Raw genomic sequence first — 23,189 nt, forward strand, 5'->3', positions numbered from 1 at the left:
TGTTGTTTTTATATTGTTTTTTGTGAGAAGACATGTCTTAGCCTACGAGTGGTTATATTTGTGATTAAATATTCGTTAATACCGGTCTTTCATGCAAGTTAGAGATTGTCATGACTAATAGGTTAAAAAATTAATGATTGAAGAAGATTGAAATTTTGAAATTTGTCTGGACGTTACACTTGCATATTGATATTTAAATTTATTTGACAAGTGTACTCCACCTTACCCTATTTGCTACTATTAAAACCATACCCTGTCATAAGGTAAATTCGTTACTACGATTCTGAGATGCACGTTCTGTAAAGTGAACGTCGCATTAACCTTCGGGGACCGGAATCCACGGGCAACCGTACATTTCTTCACCCTTCCCTGCTTACTCTCTCTCTGCTTTACAAACCTAACGAATTACTTTACCAAACCAAATGACAGTGGTCTTAATGATTATTAAAAATAATTAATTCATAATTTACAATTCAATTATTGATGCTTGAAGCTACACGTATTAATACTCTTAATATAGATATTAATACTTATATTCAAACCTCTATTCCTAACTCCTCTATACCCATTAGAGTTATATCCTGTCAGAAGGTAAATTCGCAAATCATCTCAGAGATGCACGTTCAGTAAAGTGAACGTCGCACTAGCCTATTAAGACCAGGACCTGAGAACCCGGAATAACCGGATGTACACCTATCTCTCTATTCTTTCATGCTTTTAATACCCTGCATTTTCCAATAATTGCGAATTACTTTACCATACCAACTGACAGTGATTTTGATATTCATTGACAATTTGTTACTTCAAAGTCTAAGACTTATTTATTCATTAATAATTACTATTTCAAAGTTTAAGATTTAATTATTAACGATTGAAACATCAAGTATTAATATTCTCAACGCAGATATTAATACTCCTATCCAAATCCCTCCTTTTATCCACGTTATTACCAATCCTCATTTAATACAGGTTTATTATAATAATTACTGACATAAAGTTAATTTATTAACAGGTGAAGGGCTTTCTCGCATAAGATTAACCTTTCATCTCTGTTCGCTCTCATTAACAAGTAAATCACGCTACAAACGTGAGTCATATTCAATTATTTCAAATAATAAAACAATCTATCTTTCGATTTATTCATGTAAATTTATTTAACCGTTAGATGGTCTCTCCTTTCCGACGAAGGAATCAGATCGATCGAAACAAGCAGCACCTTCACATGCTACGCGAACGTAGATCTCGAAGACCTCTAAATCTAAACGTTCAAATTTATCCAACGCGAATAATCATACAACCTCCCTCTTCAGACGCTTATTCGCCAATTAATAATATTCCTCCATACATTGACTATTCTCACCCTCAATTTCCTGAACAGCCTCATTCAGAATCAAATACTTACTTAATCGATCCAAATCATCAATTTTTAACTGACCCTAAATATTACGTCCATGATCAAACTCAACAATTAGCATCTCTGGAATACGATCCATTTTTACAACCCAATTTTAATATTTTCGACGAGGACACCGTGGTACTCGCTCCCGACGACGTCAATAATTTCATCCCAGAAGGAGCACAGAATAATTTTAGCTCCTTTATAAACTATTTTAACCAATCTAACGACTCTGAACAGGAGCTCAATAACATTGTAATACAGTTCCAAGCTCATCCTGAACCGAGTCAGGACTAGTAGATTTTGTATCGACATAAAGGATTTATAAATGAATAAACAATTTTTATACTTGTAAAATATCTTTATTTCTTGACCCGACCCGCAGAATTCCTTCTCCATCCGACTTTCTCAATCGAATCTCAAGCTCTCGGCATCCCAGGGTATAGCCGGCCTAGCAGGTTGCCCTAAAAAAGTAGAGAGCAGTTTCTCGAACGTTTACCGAGGTAGACGCGAGAGAAGACCGACTTGTGCAGAAGGCAACTTACCGCCAGGTGAATTGTTGGACGTAACAAGAAGGCTTTTAATTTTCTGGTGGCAGCGGTGGGATAGGCCAAAAGAGATCGTTGAGAGGTCGCGGAGATTGATCTGTGCGATCGGTGTTATTTCACAAGTCAATTCAAGTAAAGCAAATTACAAACTACAAATTTTAAAACAAAATGTCCCTTGTTAGAACCCCAGTACACTCAGACAATTCAGAAAACCGAGTACTCACTCGTAGTCAACTTAATCTTTATTCTCAAACGCTAAACGACAAAGAAGCTCAATTAACAGCACAAGCTGAAACATTACGAAATAGAGAAGAAAATTTACTTTCATTTCAACGGACATTAGAGCAAGATAGAAACATGGAAGACGGTTCGGTAACCGGAATTTCAGAACAATTAGCTGCACAATTAACCCTTATGGAAAAATTATCGGAACAAGTAACTCGCTTATCACGACGCATAGACATGGTCGAACATTCTTCCCACATGCAGGAACATTACGATAAAATAGAAACACAAAGACCACCTACTCCTTCTCATCAAAACTCCCCTATTCGTCTAAAAGACGCTATAGACACGATCCCTAAATTCGACGGTCACAAAATGTCCGTCCTCCACTTCACGAAAATTTGCGAAAGAGCACTTCAACTAATCCCTGAATATCAAGAATATCATCTTGTTCAATTAATTATTAACAAATTACAAGGGCATGCCTATGCCGCAATCGAAGGAGTCGAATTCAATAGCTTACGAGATTTAACGCGACGTTTAAAACTTATTTTCGGTCCGAACAAATCTATTGATCAATATCGAGGAGAATTAGCAAACATATTCATGAAACATAACGAAAACATTTTTGATTACATTGCGCGTGTTCAAGAATTAAGAACGGCAATCATAGACGGAGAAGCTGATATTTGCGGAAATCTTGACGACGAAGTTAAAGATAACATTGAGAAAAGTGTTACTAATAGTTTTATTAACGGACTACCTTCTGATTTATTAATCCGCGTGAAATTAGAACGACCCTATACTTTTGAACAAAGCATTGTCACAGCCATCCAATTATCTAAAACTTTAGAAGCAGAAAACCTTCGAAAGAAAACTATCGCCTTTAATCGTGCTTATACTCTACCTCGTGCAGACATAAATTATCCGACGGCACGACAAACCGTAAATAACGTTAATAATAACCCCCCTATAATTAATAATTCACGCAATAATATTTCTTCTACCGCTCCCTTCATTAAACCTTTGACACCAGGTCAACCAGGACCAAATTTTCCAGCTACTAAAATCTGTCGTTATTGTAAGAGTTCCGGTCATTTCATGAGCGAATGTCGGAAACTTGCTTATAAAAGATCACTCGAGCAAAATCAAGCTCGACCCAGCACTTCTTTTGCTAATTCGGAAAACCCCAAAGCGTTCCGAAAAAATCCGACGTCCGCCGGAACGAAGCTCCGATAGGACGCACCCAATCGACAAACATGATTCTCACTCAAAAATCTATTCCAACCACATCACTCGAATCTGCAGTGTAGACAGAGAATTCAAACACAACGACTTACCTTCTGTTAAACTCATATCCCCGCATTTATCTCATGAATGTAACTTTATGATTGACTCTGGCTCCGGTATAAATCTTATCAAACAACAATTCGTATTACCTCACATCAATCTAAATAAAGATAATATTATATCCATTCGAGGGATCTCTTCTGAAACTATAATAACTTTAGGTTCCATAACCATTCATCTGTTGGACAGACCTACTTTATTCCATGTCATATCAGACTCTATTTGCATTCCCCAAGACGGGATCTTAGGAAACGCTTTCTTGAAGGAAAGAGATATTATCATAAATTATAAGGATAGATGTCTTCATCACGGCACTATCGTCATTCTTTTTGTCACTTATGAAAATAAAAAGCTACATCTTGGAGCAAGGACTGTGACTCCTTGTTGCATTTGTTACGTCTCGTGGGGTCGCGGCTGCGAAAATTTGAATGCAGAGCTCGGCTTTTTCCACGAGACACGATCGCTATTACGGGTACGCGAATCTATGCGATTCTCCCCGGGGATACCCGCGATCTGAGGTTATTCGCGCTGGAACTGAGGTGATCGGATTATTGCGTGGGACCTACCTGTGACTCTACTGTAATAAAGATAGCTTCGTCGATTGCTCTATGCGAAACGTCGTTGGGGTTGCGTAAGTAATCTTCGTACGTAAACTGACAAAGCTCGCACAAATCACCGATTCGCGTGAGGGTAAGTCGGAAGTTGCAGACTCCGCAATTTATTCCGATAGGTGTTCCGCCTATAATTAGAGTATGCTTCCGAATCCTTGTCCAAAGTAATTTCGAGACTCTAGGTAAGGTGAAGTAGCATGAAATGCAGAGAGCTGCTTTAGTCTCAAAATGGATGTACCCGACACCAACTTGGCAATAGAATAAGGGTTCAAACGATACAAAGAGATTAACTTCTGGAGGAGGAGTTATACCTCTAAGGGTGAGTGGGCACATTTGTGTTTGTTGCGTAATCGAATTGATAATGCGTCATTCGCTCGTAGATCTTCGGTGAACCCGGCAGTTATCGAGAAGTTAGTAGTCGTCGGCAAAACCGTCGGTAATTGTTCAGTAAAACACTGGTAAGGTGCCAGTAAGGTGTCGATAACCCGTTGGTAAAAGAACGTATGTCGGTATATCGTCGGTAATGTCGGTAAAAGAACGTATGTTGGTATATTGTCGATAACGTCGGTAAAAGAACGTATGTCGGTATATCGTCGGTAATGTTGGTAAATCAAAAGTGTTCTCAATTGATTATTGTTTAAATGACTACTTTGTTGTACGGATTTACGAAGTTATTTCTTGAGACACAAGATTTTTAAGAGATTGAACTATTTGCGTTTTTCCGTGTTAGAATTCCGAGGGTGGCACCGCATGTGGTGGTCGACCCTAGTTTTATAGCCCGACCTTTTTTTTATAGCTTCCGCAGTGACGATGGAAAAGAGGAAAAATGCGTCGGAGATTTTTCTAGAATGTTCTCTTCCACGTGGTAGAAGCGTCTCTGAATTTGCTAACACGCGCGATTCCTTAGGTTAACGTGAATTTCACTTACCTTTAGTAGCACTTTCTTGATCGTGTCGGCTCGTACTTGGAGGTAGTGCGTGCGGCAAGGGTCGTTCACTGGGATGTTTGGCGGCAGCAGGCGTCGTGGTTGGAACGTTATTGGTATGCACTTCTACTGTAGGAGTTCGTCGTTGTTATTATTTTTAATGTTGAAAATGTTCTCGTATTCAGGATCGGCCTGATATTCCACTCCGAGGAATTGAGAATATTCCTCGGTCGCTGATTCGCGATAAAGTCGGTTTAGTTTTCGTAATTGATTCTTCCTTCCTGCGCGTCGCGTCTTAGGCATATTGAATTTGATGCATCCTCTGAATGATTACTCAAATAAGGAGGGTTGATATGCGGCGGACCTCACTATCAATTCCTTATTTTGGCAAATGCTGAGAATGTTAATTCTGACTGTGATGAGCGGTGGTCCGCTCCAAACACAGTTTGAATTATTCTGAATTCAAACGCCGTATGACAAATTTAAACGCTATCGTATTTTATCACGGGAGTGGAAGTTTTGAAGAATACTGAACACTAGTTTTCACACATGAATACACTGATTTATTCGTATAGTAGTACAAAATTCGAGACTAAAACTTAGAATTAGAATTTAGATTTAGACTTAGAATTTAGAGTTAGAATATTATACTTAGAGTTAGAATTTTAGAATTAGAGTTAGGATTTAGAATTTGGACTTAGAGTTAGAATTTAGGAGTGCGACTATACTGTTCGGTGTCGCGCAGAGAACTGCCGAAATTCGGGACTGCTCTGAGGTCCTTCGTTTCGGCGGCTCGGGCCTGCGGCGGCCTGGAGAGGGGGAACTCTCCGGAGTAGGGGCTCTCACCGTGGTGGGAGATCCTTAGGCGCTACGAAGCGCCACGCTTAGTTTCTAGGCGGAGTTAAGCGTCATGGCCGGCTTTGGCGCGCTTTTCAAATAGCGTTTAAGGAACTTGGAGTAAACGAAAAAATTTATACGGCCGGACGTGACAGACGTAACAACCGCCACTCCGTTACGATGTAAGCCATCAGGTGAGCCCGAATAGTACACCGAGTATCCATCAGACCCGACAATGCCACTGTCTAGCCATCTAATCTCGCATGCTCCAAGAATCTGGATCTTCATCCGCTTCATTTCCTGCGTTAGATTACTTTGCCTCCTTCATAGAGAAATCTTACATTCCACGAAGCTATTTTGTGAACATTCATCATTCTGATCCGGGAGATTCTTAGCACCCCTGTCCCATCCTAGAGACGCCCGTACTCGGGGCCGTTATTTAAGTTCGCCGTTATGATGGTTGTTTAAAGGAAAAATTAGGTGCAGTGGTTTCTTTCTTGCCTTCTGCGCCCGCAGTACTGCAGCCGCTTCGAGATGGTTCTCTAGCGCCTGCAGAAATCTGGTGACAAGCCGTTTCAGGAATATATTCCATCGCCTTTTCCCAGTACTAGTGGGTACTGCTGCCCTCCACTAGCTCGTAACCCTGAGAAGGGGCCCTTACCAGATTACTACTCCCTGGGCCAGAGGGAATCTGGAGCTCGTCCGTAATTGATCTTATTAATAATAATGTTCGCTACAACGAATTGTTCTAACTACCCGAATCATAGTTCTTTTTCTATTTTGTTTGTAATCTGACACTCATTCGATTTACCTAAAACGGCATATTGTTTTTCTTTTTTTATTTTTTTTGTAATAAATCGGAGATATTTTATCTTATACGTTTGCGTCTTTATTATATGTTATCTTTTTATGTTATTATATGTTATCATTTTAATTTATTAATTTTGTGCATGTCATCCGCATAGGCTCCGATTGCCGTCGAGATTTTATTTTTATTGTAACACAATAATTTGAGCCGAGATTAATAGTGTTTTTTTTTTTATATTATCTTTTTGTGTTGTTACGCCTCAATACCGGATGATCCGCGTATTGTGAATCTCGCGTTTACTGAGCTTCAGTGTTTTATTGATTCTTTCGCGGCAACCACACCCTGCCCCTCTACCGTTAGGTGAGCAGCCGGCCGTTGTGGAACTTTCGGCCGGATTTTCGTGTTATTCGGTGTGTCGCAAATTGACGCGTAAAAGATCGCGTCTGGCGCCCAAAAATTAAAGCATTTTCGCGTATCCGTCGTTTGGCGTTCTGCTGCGGCACGCGCGGAGCGACCACCAACCTAGTTTCCGCGTATGAATTTGTAAGGAATTATCTTATTTTTTCCTTTTCCTTTTTTTGACAACGACCTCTGCTCGCCGTTTCTGTGCTCCGGGGCGAGAAAAGTCGTCGCAGTACAATATATATATATTTTTTTCAAAGTGTTAACTTCTCAAAAAAAAAAAACGAAGAGAATCAGATTACCTTTATCATCCTTATCTCCTTTTTTTATCCTTTTTACACTAGCTGAAGATAAATCGGTACTTAGGTCTGATTGTAAATCTTCAGATTTTTCAGATTCTTCAGATTCTTTTGATGTCAACAAACAATACACAAGCGAATAATAATTGATTTGATATTAGTGAAAATAATTTTCAATAATGAAAAATTTTTGTTTTAGACGTTGACGTAAATACAGTAGGTGTTATTAATGCCTTCTTGTCTGAAGTAACGCACATATCATTTCTATATTTCATATATACTGTTGCAAATGAAAGAGAGAGAAAGAGAAAGAGAGTGTAGAGAGAAAGAGAGTGTGTAGAGAGAGAGAGAGAGAGTGTAGAGAGAGAGAGAGAGAGAGTGTGTGTGTGTGTAGAGAAAGAGAAAAAGAGAGTGTGTAGAGAGAGAGAGAGAGAGTGTAGAGAGAGGAGAGGGGGGAAGAGAAAGAGAGAGAGAGAGAGAGAGAGAGAGAGGGAGAGCCTGCATTTATTAAAGCGCTCTGGAACAAGTCCCCTCAAGCGCACCAATTTTAAGAGGTACAAATAGTAATAATTCAACAAATAATTTAGTATATCATGTGTGTAGATAGAAATTATAATACTTATAAAAATGTATTTGTGTGAGTGTGTATTAATATGTCATTAAATGTGTTGTGTGAGTATAATAACAAAAATTATAATTAGATGTGTTAGTGTGAGTGTGAGCACGTGTATGTTTATACGTGCGCATTTATATGTGAACGTGTAGATGTATTATATATGAGATGAAATATTGTGAAAATGTTTAGTTAAGAATTTCCGCAGTTGAAACTGTGTTTAAATTGAATATAAAATTTCAATGATTATATTGAATTTATGATTTTGATATTTGGATTGAATAAATGATTTTAGTGTTAGTCTGAAAATATTTATCCGTCATCCAGGTAGGTGTCACTGCGCCAGAAGGTGTAGATATAATTCATGCTTGAAACCCTTGAGTGTCCTCTCATCCCTTATGTACGGTGGGAGATCGTTCGACGTCCCTAAGGCGCCCCTAAACGCCATACACGGGCAGCCCCACCTCGGGAGCGCCCCACTACAACGCCGGCGCGTTACCCCCGCCATAGGCTTGACGTGGAGCGGGGGAACCGTCGGCCGGGTATATAAGCCGGCTCGGCGGATGAGCCGGCATCAGTCCCGTTCCAGACTTCCTAAACCAGGCAGCGGGCTTCTTGCTGTTAGGCCGGGCTTCTCGGTTTCTGGCTCTTTCCTTTAGCATCGGGCAACGGGCTTCCCGTTGTTAGGCCGGGTTGCTCGATTTCCGGTCTCTTCCTGATACAAGCCGGGCGACGGGCTTCTCGTCGTTAGGCCGGGTTTCCCGGTTTCTGGTTCCTCCTACTACAAGCCGGGCGACGGGCTTCCCGTCGTTAGGCCGGGTTTCCCGGTTTTCGGTTTTTCCTGCTAATCTCCAGGTGACGGGCTTCCCGGTTTTCGGACACCGTTACAGGCTATATGCCTCAGTACGTTGGATCTCCAGGTTTCATATACCGGATGACTTGTAAGTCCCCTCCGGACATCGTCATAGGCTATACGCCTCCGTATACCGTACTCCAGGTTTCGTTTACCGGGTGATTTGTAAGTCCCTTCCGGACACCGTCATAGGCTATACGCCTCCGTACATCGTGACTCGAGCTCCGTATACCGGGCGACTTGTAAGTCCCTTCCGGACACCGTTATAGGCTATACGCCTCTGTACATTGTATATGCCAGGTAGTCAGTAAGTCTTTCTGTTCGTCGTCCAGGCCTTACGTCCAGCATACTCCGTTTGGCCGCCGCGCATTGTATATATACCGGATAGTCAGTAAGTCTCTATTATACCATCTAGGCTCTACGCCTTCGGCACTTTAGATCCGTTCCCGCTATACATCATAATTAGCCGTGCATTCCTGCGGGGCAGGATCTAGATATATTCTTTACTGCATTATATAGCCGCGGTCCGTTTCACCCACAAGGTGGCTTGTAAGTCCTCAACGGACACTCTACTTTTTTATTTTGAATAAATCAAGCTTTATTGTAAAGGAATAAGCGAGTCTGAATCTTCCCCTTCCTCCCGAATCCTGGAACCAGCGAGCCGATTCGCGGCGTCGGGAAAGGTGAATCGTTACAGTATTAGACTCGGTTTACCTGAACTTATGATGTTAAAAAGTAAGCAACCGATCAAATATTTCCTTCTAGCATCAATCCTGAGCCAACCAAGCTCTCGATAATACGGCGTCAGATGTTCATTCCATTTGACATTTAGTGCGAATCTTATGCAAGCATTGATTGCCCTGTAGATCTGTGTGTTAAGTTGATCTGTGATATTTGTCAGAGCTGCGCAGCAGTAGTCCTCGTGAGAAAAGATGAGTAAGATAATTAGTCGTACCTTCAATTCCTTAGGTAGTAGATGTTTCGACAGTTTTAGTTGATATAGTTTATTGCGTATATTCTTGACAACTTTTTTAATATGTAGGCTCCAGGACAGTGTATCAGAGATCATAATTCCCAAATACTTTACATGTTTAGAAAGTTGTATCACAGACTCATTTATCCTAATTTCTGGCAGGCGCTCATAATCCATTGCATTGATATACCTTGCAGTACCATATATGATCGCCTGTGTCTTAGCCGGGTTTAGCACCAAACTGTTTCTATTTGCCCAACTTACAATTGAGTTTATATCCTCGTTTATGTGGCTTATTCTATCTTGCAAGTTTGATGGTTGACGGTGCAAGTAGATTTGGAGATCGTCTGCATAACAGTTGTGTTTGCAGTGTTGTAGAGCATCTTTTATGTCCGAGATGTATAAGATGAAGAGTAAAGGGCCCAGCACTGACCCTTGAGGGACCCCTGCAGTATTATCTACTGCAGATGAGGTCGTGCTCTCAAAACCATCTCGCACTGCATGTGTCTTACCCATTAAATAAGATGTCATCCATCTTAGCGCAGCAAGCGAAAGTCCCTTTATCTGCAGCTTCCTGAGAAGCGTCCCATAGTGTACTCTGTCGAAGGCTTTAGAAAAATCGAAATAAATAGAGATGGTAACTAATCTGTTGTCGGCTGCTTGGCGCACGTCATCCAGCATTCTTATAATGCAAGTTTACGTTGACGAATGTTTCCTATATGCAAATTGACAAGGATCCATTGAATCATTTTCCATCCAAAACTCGATCAGCTGATCAGATACAATTTTTTCCAAGGCTTTGGAGAGAAATGGCAATATAGAAATAGGCCTATAATGATTAACCGAAGTCGGATTTTTTACCTTGGCTATTGGCGTGATGATAGCCGACTTCCACATCATTGGTACCACTCCATGCATAAACGAGTAATTAAATATATGCTCGATAATTGGCATTATACAAGGCAGCGCCGTCATTATTAATTTGGCTGAGATACCGTCTATCCCTATAGCTCCAGATTTGATTTTTGTGAAAGATATGTAAATTTGCATAGGCGTGACATATTTAAAGTAGAATTTTCCATCATCAAAGTCCTCTTCCAACAGAAATGAAGAATCTCCTGTGTTTGTTGCTACATTTGGCGCTAGATCATTTGAACCAGCAAAGGATCTGTTCAGTTCCTCGACAGTATGTGCAAGTTTTTTGTACGGATCCTTACCTTTGATTAAGCCCAGATGTCTTAGCTTATTCCAAATATTCGCAGGTTTATCCTTCTGACTAAAAATATCTATATAATAAGATTTTTTGGCTAACCGAATTAGATTCTGAGTGTGGTTTCTTAGAGTTTTGAAATGTTCATAACTGGCAGCATTTTTGTTCCGCCGCCAGATCCTTCTCGCAGTGTTCCTCTCTTTCATTGCAGCCCGAATATCAGCAGTTATCTATGGAGCAGGCAGATATCTATAATTGATTTGCTTTAGTGGAGCATGTGTGTTATAGCAGTTTGTTAGCTTTTCATTGAAAATACTAATCTTCTTATTCATACATACCTCCGCTAGTAGGTCCAGCCAGTCATACTCTTCTAATTCCGCCAGAAATTTCTGTTCATCAAAATTTCTAAAATCTCTGCACAGTACCTTTCTAGTGAAGCGCCGTTTGATGTTTATATTGTAGGTTAAACCTTTTAAGTCATGTGCTGACAAGAAAGGAACATCAGCCTTTAACTGATTTATCAGTTTGTCCTCTTCATCTATTATACAAAGGTCAAGAAAAGTACTAGAGTTTTTGAGATGGTGTGTCGATCCGTACGGTACAAGGTACATCCCCGCAGAGGTGATGAAGCTATTCACCAGCGCACTATCATATGATATTGCATTCGTATCTGCATTAAAGTCACCAAAGATTACTGAATGCCTATAATTGACTTGCAGATCCAGGAAGATATTGAAAACTTCATTCAGATAGTCGCAGTTAGGTGGTCGATAGACTGTTGCTAGAAAAAGATTATTTGCATTTTCAAAAATAATTTCAGCTATGATGTACTCTGGCTTGCGTAAATCCATTCCACAGAGTGACCGACGGAGAACAGTAACTCTTATCGAGTCAAGCACGTAGATAACCACTCCTCCACCCTGTCTATCATTTCTTATCAGAAAGTACCCAGGAACTCTAACCATCTCGTCTGAGATTTGCGGCTTTAACCAAGTCTCCGATAGGCATATTACATGATATGTGGAATTTGCGAAATAGTAGCAAAATTCGTCGTAATGCGCCACAAGAGATTGGCAATTTACATGGCAAATCTTCATCTTTTCATTATCATAGCTATCCATAGTTTACACTTTGTTGTGCCTCCGGGAAGGCACGGGAAATTTTGGGGTCTCAGTCGACTGAAGGATGAGGATCCTAGGATCTGGCGGGCGTCTCCTCCTTGACTAACTTCGATTGTTTATTTAAATAAATCTTTTATTTCCCTTATTTCTTGAGTTGGTTTAATTCTGTATAATCCCACCTGGGTGGTTAGTTAAGTATGCTCGCTCTCGATAGTCAGATTACAGGTGATAGTTTATATTCTGCGGCTTGTCTTCGACTCCTAGTTAGGTTCTAATTAGCGACTTGACCTTTTGGATTTTCGTTAGCGACTGACTTCATCGCCTCGCTCTCCGTTCGCGGTGGTCTCCTGCCCTTTTCTACATCTTTCGGGGGAAGATGTAGAGAAGCTCTTTCATTGGCTAATTTTTATTCACACGCTTTTATCTAGGTGCAAGCGAAGCAGGTTGATTCTTCGCTTGCGATCCGCGGTTTTCGTTGTAACGCTTATATTTCATCGCGTTTGCGTCTTTTCGCGATAAGCGCTTCGCGAGAGCGTGAGAACGTTTCTCAAATGATTGTATAATAGCCGACTTACTAATTTATTATTAAAACTATATTAATATAATATAATATAATATAGTTATAGTCATTCGGACTATAACATTCCTCCCCCGTTGAAAAAGAAAAACGGAGGTACGAAGTTTTTCGTTCTTAATTTCTTAACTTACGTATAATAGTGGTTTCCCGTTACAGTATAGTATTACAATCGTTTCTTAAATTCTAGTACTTTGACTTCTTCTTAGGATTGATCTCGGTATTTCAAAGTCAATATTTGTTTTTTGTTTTTATTTTTTCTTTTTATTATTATTATCCATGTTAAAATGAATATGGCAGCTACTGTCATTACTGTTCCGGTAAATGTCATTGGGTAGATAAATTGTTTCCGTGCATAAAAATTTTGTTCGTTGTTTTGTAAGTCGTTGTCTATAGTTTCTATTTTGTCTCTGAGTTTTGTCAATTCCAAACGATGTTGTGAGATGTTTTCTAATGTGTCCTGATCATGTCCTATTTTTTCGTCTCGTGGAATTGTTATATTTATATTTGGTAGGAAAGTTTCTAAGGTATTTCCGTACAATTTTCCTGCCGTTTGTAATGTTGTGTCTGTTGTTGTCAGTTTACAGTTTTCGTTTAATGTAATCTCGCCTGTGTTTTTGATTATCTTACTTTCTGATCGTCCGTCGCATCGTACAGTTATTGTCTGTTCAGCGGAGGTCGAGTATAGCCAAGTGTCTTCTTGGTGTAAGGTTATCCATATCGTGCGGGACGAGGTATATTGTCTAACATTACATTTATCCTGATAACGTTGTCGCAGTGTATACATTTGAATTTCGCACGGTGCGTCTACATCTATGCGATATATGGGTATATTTTGTTTGCATACATATTGTGTATTTATTTTACTACATTGCTCTAACTTCTTTTCTGTTATTATGGCGTACGTTAATTTTTCTTTATCCACTACAATAATTGGGTTGTTTATTTTAATATAATTGTATACATTCTTTATGTATGGCGTAGGAAATTCTATCGCTTTTATAATGTCGTATGTCGGCTGTACAATTAAAGGAAAACGCAAAATTGTATATATTGTATCTGATTCGTGGTACGCTGTTATCGCAATGTTTTCTTCTATCGATAACCAGTCGTCTGTACGAATTTTAAAGGAGAAATACAATCCTTCGGGAAGTTGTGCTGCTGCATCTTTTAAATTATTTATAATCTCGTCTATTGGTATTAATCTGGGGTGCATTTTGCCCTTTCGTATATATGTTAAGTATTCTAATACGTTTTCTGTATCTTTTATTAGTTCGTTTACAATTGCTTCTATCGCCCTGAAATGTTCGTTTATTTTTTCTAAGGTAAGAGTTTCGGCTATAGTTTGTTTTAGCAGTTTCTCATTATGGTCGATTATGTTTTCTAATCTATCTAAATGTGCTACTGTAGCGTTTATTACTTTTAGTTGGTTTCGAATCGCGTGTTCGGATACCCGTTGCTTATTTGCTATTAGTTCTAGCTGTTCGTTTATTTGTTTTTCATCGTCTGCGTCCATGATTCCGAATAATGTTTTTGTTATCGATCCTATACCGTCTATTAGTCCTCGACGTTTGTTTGTCGGTCCTTTGTATAGGGTATCAATTTGATTTTTTATGTTGTTTAGGTATTTTAATTTTTGTTTTATAATACGAACCGAATTTACGCATGAACTTTCTGTTTCGTCACACATCATTTCTGTCTGTTTTATGTAATTGGCAATTTGTTCATGTCTAAATTTTAAAGGTGCAAGGTTTAATTTTATCACTAGTTTCCATGTTTTCTTGGAAAAGTGTAGTTGTCCGATTTGCTCGAAATATATCCCTGGACTGTGCTTGAACTCTGTTATCTTATACAGTTGACCCTTCTCACTTTCCTTTCCGAGTACTGCAGCGTTGCAGGCTAAGAGTGAGAGTGCCCTGTAATGATATACATACAATTCTTCTTACTACTTTGTCCTTGATCGTGAATATGCTTTAGTTTGCAATTTTTTAACAAGCAAGAGGGGCGTTCGGTCTATATGTCTTCTGTCGTCTCTTTAGTCTTATGACAATCTTTGCTTCATTACTATCGTTGCGTCGTCTCACACAAAAATGTTTGGTTCCGATATGTGGTTCGATTGTTCGCGATGCCATGTGGAGTTTGTGCCCTGCTGGGAACCGATATGTTTCTCGTGTTTGAGATTCCTTAGATGGGCCCAGTTGTGGGGCCCGCATTGCCGACCAACCGTTTTGAACGGGCTTTGGGGGCTGTCGCAAGATATGCGGCTAGCTCCTTTCCGTTTTCTTTACACGTGAGTGTAAATGTGCGATCTGGTGTGCGCGTTGTGCGCAAAGTTACTTTGGTGCCTCCCGAGGAGGGATTTATGATTCCGGCCATGCAAACTTTGAGGGCTTTGCAAGAGGGGCGGCCTCTTCCTTATGGACGTGTATGTCGCGAGGACGAAGCAGACGATTAGGTAAGTCCTAATTTTCAATAAATAATTTTAATCTGTTTGTGTGTATGCGTATTGCTCTTCTTCCTTTCTTTACTGTGTAATTGACGCTTGAATTTTTTTCTATTATTGTATACGGTCCTGCCCATAATGCGTCTAATTTCTTGGATCGTCCGCGTCGGAGTGTCTCGTCGTATACGAGTACTTTGTCGCCTATTTTAAATTCGGTTTCTTTCGCGGATTTATCAAAGTATTCTTTCGATTTTATTTTTTCCTCTTTAATATTTTCTTTTGCAAGTTGATTTGAGGCACGTATTCTTTCCCTTAGTTCCTGTAGATAGTCATCGTAATTATACGTCAGTTTAGGCGGTTTTGTTAGTGCCGTCGGTAGTTCGACTTGTCGTCCGTATATTAATTCAAAGGGGGTATATCCCGTAGCTGAATGAGGAGTGGTATTATATGTAAACATTGCGTATGGCACCCATTCATCCCAGTCGGTTTGGTCAGCATTTATATATTGTCGCAAATATTCGGCTAATGTGCGGTGCGATCTTTCTAATGCTCCATTACTCTCGGGGTGATACGCGGTTGTTTGTATCTTTTTTATTCTTAATAGAATATTCCTTCTCTCCCTTCCTTCTCTCTCCCTCTCTCTCTCGGCCTCCTCCTTCTGCAGCATAACCTTGCTGCAGAAGGAGGAGAACGCCCTCCAAACATCTTCGTTATCTGTCATTGCCCCCACTATTGAGGGCAATGACAGATCCATCCCTGCTGCGGCCACGAGCTCCACTCTTTCACCCGCCCATGCGACACACTCGGCGAGTGTGTGCTGGGCGGTATCGCGCTCGTGGCCGCAGTAATAGCACCGCGTCGTGCGCTCCTTCCCGATTCTTTGCAGGTACTCACCGAAGCAACCATGCCCGGTGAGCACCTGCGTCATGTGGTAGGACACCCCACCCTTAGCCCTGTCTAGCCAGTTCTCTAGACAGGGCCGTATTGCCCCGACGGTGCGCTGTCCCGGCAGTGTTGGGTCTGCCAGGAACTCCTTCCAACTTTGGATCAGCGCCCGTCGGGAATGGACCTTCACAGCACGCCGGAGACTATCCGTCAAAGTGATGCCCGCCCGCTGATACGCACGCGTGCGTGTGTACACTTCCGCATACATGCGGGCGAGCATCTCGACGGGGGGCACTCCGGAGAGTACCCCCGTTGCCGTCCAGCTGACCGTACGGTAGCCTCTGCAGATCCTGTTGGCCACCCGCTTCTGCACTTGTCTTAGTGCATTTCTAGGACCGCGGGCAGCCTCCAGGCATCTTGACCACACTGGGGCTCCGTACAGCAGCATGGCATGTATAGTCCCGGCGTACAACCTCCTTACACTTCCACCAGGTCCCTCAAGGTTGGGCAGCAAGCGTTGTAGTGCCATTGCTACCCTTTCCACCTTGGGGGATATGCGGCGGAAGTGTTCTTTGAAGGTCCACTTACTGTCGAGGTGGAGACCCAAGTATTTCATACAGGTCCCCACCTCTATTGGGGTGTCCTCCACTGTGATGTGGACTCTCGGCGGCGCCCCGCGAGAGCCATCGTGTAAAAAGATGGCCTCGGTTTTCTGGGGCGCCACTTTGAGTCCCATCCTCCTTTTTTTTTTTTTTAAGTCAGGAAATTTGCCAACCAAACTTCGCGTCCTGACCCTTGAGGGAGGGCCAGGAGGCTTCATGGCGGATTCCCGCCCGTAGTATCCCGAAGGACTAGCGGACGGGGTACCAGCCTAAAACCTGACTATAGCCCCTGGTCGTTGACGGGTATTGTCCACCGCGGAACCGCGATCGCATTACTTCACGGTGGACACCCATGACCTGGTCCTGTTAAGGACACATACCCCGGGCAACTGGAAGAGTTGACCCGTCCAATACCCTCACCCCGAGAGGGTAAATAGGGGGGAGTCGGGCTATCAGCTCACCCCCCGGCCATACCCGAGGTCAACGTGCAATGGGATTGGAGCCCCCACTCCTCCCCCTGTTGACCTGGTTGGCGAGGTGACCGCAGCCACCGACCCCACATGAAGTTGACGTCACGGGACGTCACCAACTATATGGACAAACATATATACAAACATGTACACGTCCACAAAGAAACCAAATAAGGGCCACAGGCCCAGCCCTCTAGGGAGCAACAGCGAAGGCACAGTGGCCGAAAGACATATAAAGGTGGTGCATGATGTTCACACCACCTATGGACGAAAGACGAGAAAAACTAAGACAAAACATGAACCTGGCGCGGGCAAGGAGGCCGCGGAGTCACCTTTCAGCAACCTCCCCGGCACTCCAAACCCATCGCCGCTACCTAGTAAAGACATAACTACAACATTTAAGAAACGCTACTTAGCTGCTGAGGCAGCCTCGATCTCTAAAGGCCGTCCCCCATCAGGACGGCCCGGAGCCTGGCGCCTATCTTTCGCCCCGGTTATTTGTTACCCGGGAGGAGGGGAAAGCGAAACGCATCCCCGACCCCCCAGGACATGTCGAGCCGACTCCCCACCGTCCGAGCAAGCCGGACAACGGGGAGTGGCGACGCACCCTGCCGCTTGGTGTCCCTCGACACCACAGCGGTAACAACACCGCGAGCGATCCACGTCAGACGCACAATTAACTCGCGCATGCCCCAACCTGAGACACCTGAAACACCTCAGAGGTCGGGCGCGAAGCACCTCGACCCCCAGGGTGTTCCACCCTACTCGAAGTTTACCCGTTGACAAAGCCTTTCGGCCAACAGCCAACGGGCAACGCACCCAAAGGGTGCTCAAAGGGGACCGCGGCAGGGACCGGACCGAACCGATCCGGATATCCCCCACGCCGCACCCCCCCAGAGACCCCAGCGCCTGTAAAATCTCCTCGCGCGAGGCAATCCCCTCCCCCATAGTCCCACAAAGCCTGAGCTCCATGGTTTTCTGGGGGCGGGAGACCACCACGTCTCCTCCCGAGAAGACCTCCCGCAATCTGCCTGCAAACAGGTCCGCCTTCGCAGCCGTGTCTTTTCCAGGGACCTGCAAAAGCAGGCCCCCAGTCACACCAAACGTCATTTTCATCGGGCCAATGCCCAACTCCTCGGGGTCAACGCGCGACCTCGCCTCCTTCAAAATGTCCGAGTAGGACCGGCCCCTCGTAGAAACGAGTTGTACGGCCGACCCACTCGGAACTCGCGCAGCTCGAACCACTCGGCCCCGACGCGCACCCAACCCAGGGCCAGCCGCGAGGCCCGACGTCCGAGCCCCCCCAGGACCCAGGCCACCCGACCCACCGGCAACCATAACAGTCGCCGACGAAGCAGGCAACCCAGCCCCCGGAGAGCAGGCCGCCAATCTACCATCACGACCCCGCCTCCCCCGCTTACGCATGGAGAGGACAGGGGAAACCTCGCTGGTAGGAGGAGCGGAGGCAGGCAAAACTGCCCCACTCCCCCGAGACTCCAGTGAGGACCTGAGGGACTCTACGGCCCGCCTCAGGCCCCCAAGCGCCCCAGAAAGACGCTCATCGATGAGAAGACCCACCCGCACTATTAGCTGCTGGTGTGGGTCCTCCCGCAAAGCCGCATTAGAGGAGGACTCAAATAGAGTCCTCCGAACCGCAGAGACAGTCCCCTTACCGGAAATTTCCGGTTCGAAGTCCGCCCCTCCATTCCGCTTCCGTCGCGACTTCCTCTGCCGAGGGGGCGCTTCCTTCTCCCCAGAAGAGGGAGGAAGGGGAGCCGCCAATCTCCTCATCGACTCCAGATCTTCATGGAGCTTCTTATTGTCAGCCTCTAGTGAGGCAACACGAGCTTCAAGTCTTTCGACTTCTTCCGCATAAGCCCGGCAGTTGTTCGCCAGGATCTGCTCCCGGTCGAGGACCTCTACCGGGCTAAGGTGAAACCCAGGCTCCGACACGTCAAGCGCGCCATCCAAACCCCCAGAGGAGGCAGAGGCAGCGCCCAACGCGTCTTCACCCATGCTCACATCAGGAATCCCGCCCATCGGCGAGTCTCCCCGAATCTCCTCGACCTCTTTGATAGGGAAGTCAGGTTCTTCCTGAATAGCTTCCAGGCCACGTCTTTCCAATTCCAAGGCCTCACGAGTAACGTACTCCACGCATTCATGGCGGCCACAAAACTTCGTGACACCACGCGAGCACCTCTTCACAAAGGCGCGGACCTGCTCCTTTAGGTGCCTATATGTGTCACTCTGACGAAAGGCACGCACCTGCGCATCTGAGAGGAATTGCCAGACATCGATCGCGAGTTCCCTCGGATCGACATCCTCACCCAACCCCTCCCAGGTAATGGTCAGCTCAATCAGCTGACCCTCCACGTCCTTCTTCGGCTTGATCTTCGGCGCTGTCGCTTTCCAATCCACGGACCCAGCCGGCAAATCCGTGGACGACCTGTCATCTGATGACGACGAGGGAGGAGCCAGGCCTACACCCCCCCCCACGCCGGTTCCCGGTACCCGAACCCGAGACGTTCTCTTCTTTTTCCTTGCCACTCATGTTTTCTGAAAAAAGAAATTGGTTTTTTCTGTCGGGGGTTTTCCTTCCCCTTAGGAGGTTGCCTTACTCGGCTAACGGGGCCTCCCCCCCGGGTGTTATGTCAGTGTTTTTCTTCACCTAGTGCAGTGGACAAGTCCTTTTTAGGGCCTGCACGCCCATCGCACCTCGTTCATCCATCACCACACACTCCAGCTCGGGTACCTCGGGATTGCGACACCCGTACACTACAGGGATGAGTCTGTAGTGCCCCTAAGGGAAAAGTGCCCCTGAGGGAGAGTCCCATCCTCCTTTTTTTTTTTTTTTATAGTGAGGAAATTTGCTTTAACCAACAAACCGTACCGACTGGGTCCTGAGGGAGGACCCAGAAGGCGTGTGGGGGATTCTCCACCTCTGAAGGAGGTGGCCTGACCCAAACCTAAAACCTCACTGAAACCCTTGCCTTGACGAGTATTGTCCACCGGGAACCGCTTTCGCATAAACTTCCAGTGGACACCCTCGGCCATGACCCCTTTCGGAGCTTTTCCCCCTGGAAGAAGGTGGTGTCTCTTCCAGGAAAACACTATTCCCGCGCCACTCTCCCTACCTGGGAGAGGGCAGCAAGAGGGAGCCGGGTTCCGAACCCCCTCTCTTCGTCCCAGGGACAGCGTGCAATGGGTTTGGAGCCCTCACTCCTCACCCGTGCCGTCCCCGACGGAAGCGGTGAAAACCGCCCGACAATAAAAACACAAGACGTCACATGGACATCACAAGACTGAGACGTCACAAGGACATCACAAAACTAGAACACGGTGCACAAAACATGTACACAACCACAATCGTGACCAAACTGAATAAGGGCCACAGGCCCAGCCCACAGGGGGCTAACATATAAAGCACAGAGGCTGAACCACATAGAGTGGGTGGAGAGATGGTAATTCACCCACAACGAAAGACAACAAGGTTAACTAGCAACAACATTAAAGACCACAGACAGAGAGCGTAACCGAACCTGCCAGTTCCGATTAAGGAACAAATTGCAGGCCGCAGCTCCCATAATCCACAGTGTGCGAGGACAAAGACTAGGACAGAGAGCGTAACCGGACCTGCTTGCCTTCCGCAAAGAAGGACGAGTGCAGGCCGCAGCTCCCATAACCACATTAGACGTGACTAACGTACAGACATTGAGGAGGTCGAGGGAACCGCGGGGTCACCAGGCGGCGCCCCCGGCGATCCCTCGCCCTCCGAAACACGCATCGCCTCCGGAGACCCACCCACAGAAGAGGGCCCACCGAGACGCCGACGACCTTGAGGGGAGGAGCGCTCACCAGCCCTCCATAAACTTTTAGGAGGAATGATCCTCCTCGCGCAGGCCCCGGAACCAGCCCTGTGCTGCGAAGGCTTACCGGCCCTCTTGCACGCCAAACAAAGGGGCGGCGCCACACATCCGGCTGCCATATGTCCCTTCTGGCCACATCGGTAGCAGCAACCGCTGCAGTCCGCCTCCGACTCGCACCTATTGGCCGTGTGGCCAAACGCGAGGCACCTAAAACATTGCAGAGGGCGGCGGGCGAGTGACGTGACCGTCAACCCCCACCACCCCCCGCCCGGCGAGATGCTCCCGGCCTTGACCAGCTTACGCGCAGCCCCGGCCGGGCAGCGAAGCCATACAGTGCCCACCTCGGAGTTGGGGAACAGTCGAATGTCCCCCATCCTCACCTCACTCGCTTCACAGCCAGAGGCCGACACCACCTCCAATAGGATGTCCTCTTTGGTGATGAGAGCCATCAGCCCTCTCAACCTGACTTCCTCCATACGGGAGGGACGACCTACCTTGACCCCGTCCTTAGCTGAGAAGTCCACTTCTCTGAGCTTGGTAGCCAGCTCGTCTGCCAGCCTAGAGGAGTCCCTGCCCTGGACTGACAGCAGGATGCTGCCAGTCGCCCCACGACGGAGACGCATCGACTTAATGCCCAATTTGGGCGGGTCGACGCTCTTCTTCGCCTCCCGAAGGACCGAGGCGTACGTCCTCTCGCGCTCCTCCTCCCCCACCGCACCGACCGTCAGCGAGACCACCGACGTCGAGGGGAGAGAGGGAGGCACACGTCTCTTCTTTCCTCCGCGAGCTGGAGCGCCCGCCGCAGCACCACCAGAGGCAGGCCCCGAGCGACGACGACGACGCCGACGACCGCCACCACCAGCTACGGCCCCGCGCCCGGAGACATCCGCCGAAACCTCCGCAGAAGCGGAAGCAGCGGAGCCCCCAAGAGCGGGAAACCGCATCGGTGCAGCCGCACCACCAACACTTCGCTGCACGGGCGCACGCATGGGCGTCGCTCCAAGAAGAGCGGGCCCAGCCCGCATCGCAAGCTCCGATCTCAAAGAGGCCACGACAATTGACGCAATGTCGCCCCTCAAGTCGTTAATACGACGATCAATAAGGGACGACACCGCAGCCACCGTGACCGGACAGTCCTCCCGCTGTCGTTCAGCAGCAAACTCCGGGGATCCGCCGGTCTGGTCCAAAGAAGAAGAGCGAGCTCGCCGCTTCCTCTTTCTCCTCTTCCCAGTACTCGGAAAGTAGCGTGACTCCACTCCCGGCAATACAGCCCGAAGTGAAGCCAGCTCCTCCCTTGTACTCTCCAATTGGGTCTCGAGGGCTGAAATTCTCAGCCTGAGACCCTGGTTAGCGCTGCGTAGAGCATCCATCCCAGGGTCAGCATCCGTCGAGACCCTCGTGATGAGCTCCTCGATTACACCACCCAGCTTCATCGAAGAAGTCCGAAGCTCCCTGGCAAGGAGATCCTCGATGCCATGCACTCCGGCCAACTTCTCCACTTGGGTAGTGAACGTACCCGCAAGTTTACTGAGCTCAGGGGCAGTTTTACCCCTGAGCGCCGCCTTGTACGCCTCCTCTGAAGGCGCGTTCTCCCGCCCTACCGCGGTGAGCACCGGGCCCAAGGATGGGTCCAGCACCCTCCGTAGGTCCGCGAGTTGTAGCTCCACGCGAGTCGCCTCATTGAGCCGCTCCTTGGCTTCCGCGAGACCCGCGTAGTCGCCCGTGGTCTTCGGACGACCCCTACCGCGCGCGCCGCTCTTACCTGAAAGGTCCGCAGCACTTTCCTTGGGAGGGTACTGCTTCCTTCCCTTGAGGATCCTTTCATCGTGGACCCTCCACGTCGGATCCTCCTTCTCGGCCTCATCCTCCGAAGGCGACGAAAGGAGCGAGACAAAGGTGAGGTCTCCCCCAGCTTCCTCGTCGTCGCTCGCAGCACGCACCTCCTCCGGAGACGGGAACAGAAGTCCCTCACCACTCTTGTCAAGGTCGCATAGGTACTCACCACTCACGATAACCGGAGACGGAGGACCCTCGGTACCGCACGCGGGACACTTCTGGACAAAGTCCCAGCGTTCCCGGCTGCACCAACACTTAATAGAGTGCCTCTCACAGTGTTCGAGGAGCACCCGATACTCCTCCAACTCACTACACCTGGAATCGACCCGCCCAAGCAGTCTC

This window comes from Nylanderia fulva, unplaced genomic scaffold (assembly GCF_048542155.1).
Source record: "Nylanderia fulva isolate GAGA-0341 unplaced genomic scaffold, ASM4854215v1 Scaffold148, whole genome shotgun sequence".
Taxonomy (NCBI): Eukaryota; Metazoa; Arthropoda; class Insecta; order Hymenoptera; family Formicidae; genus Nylanderia; species Nylanderia fulva.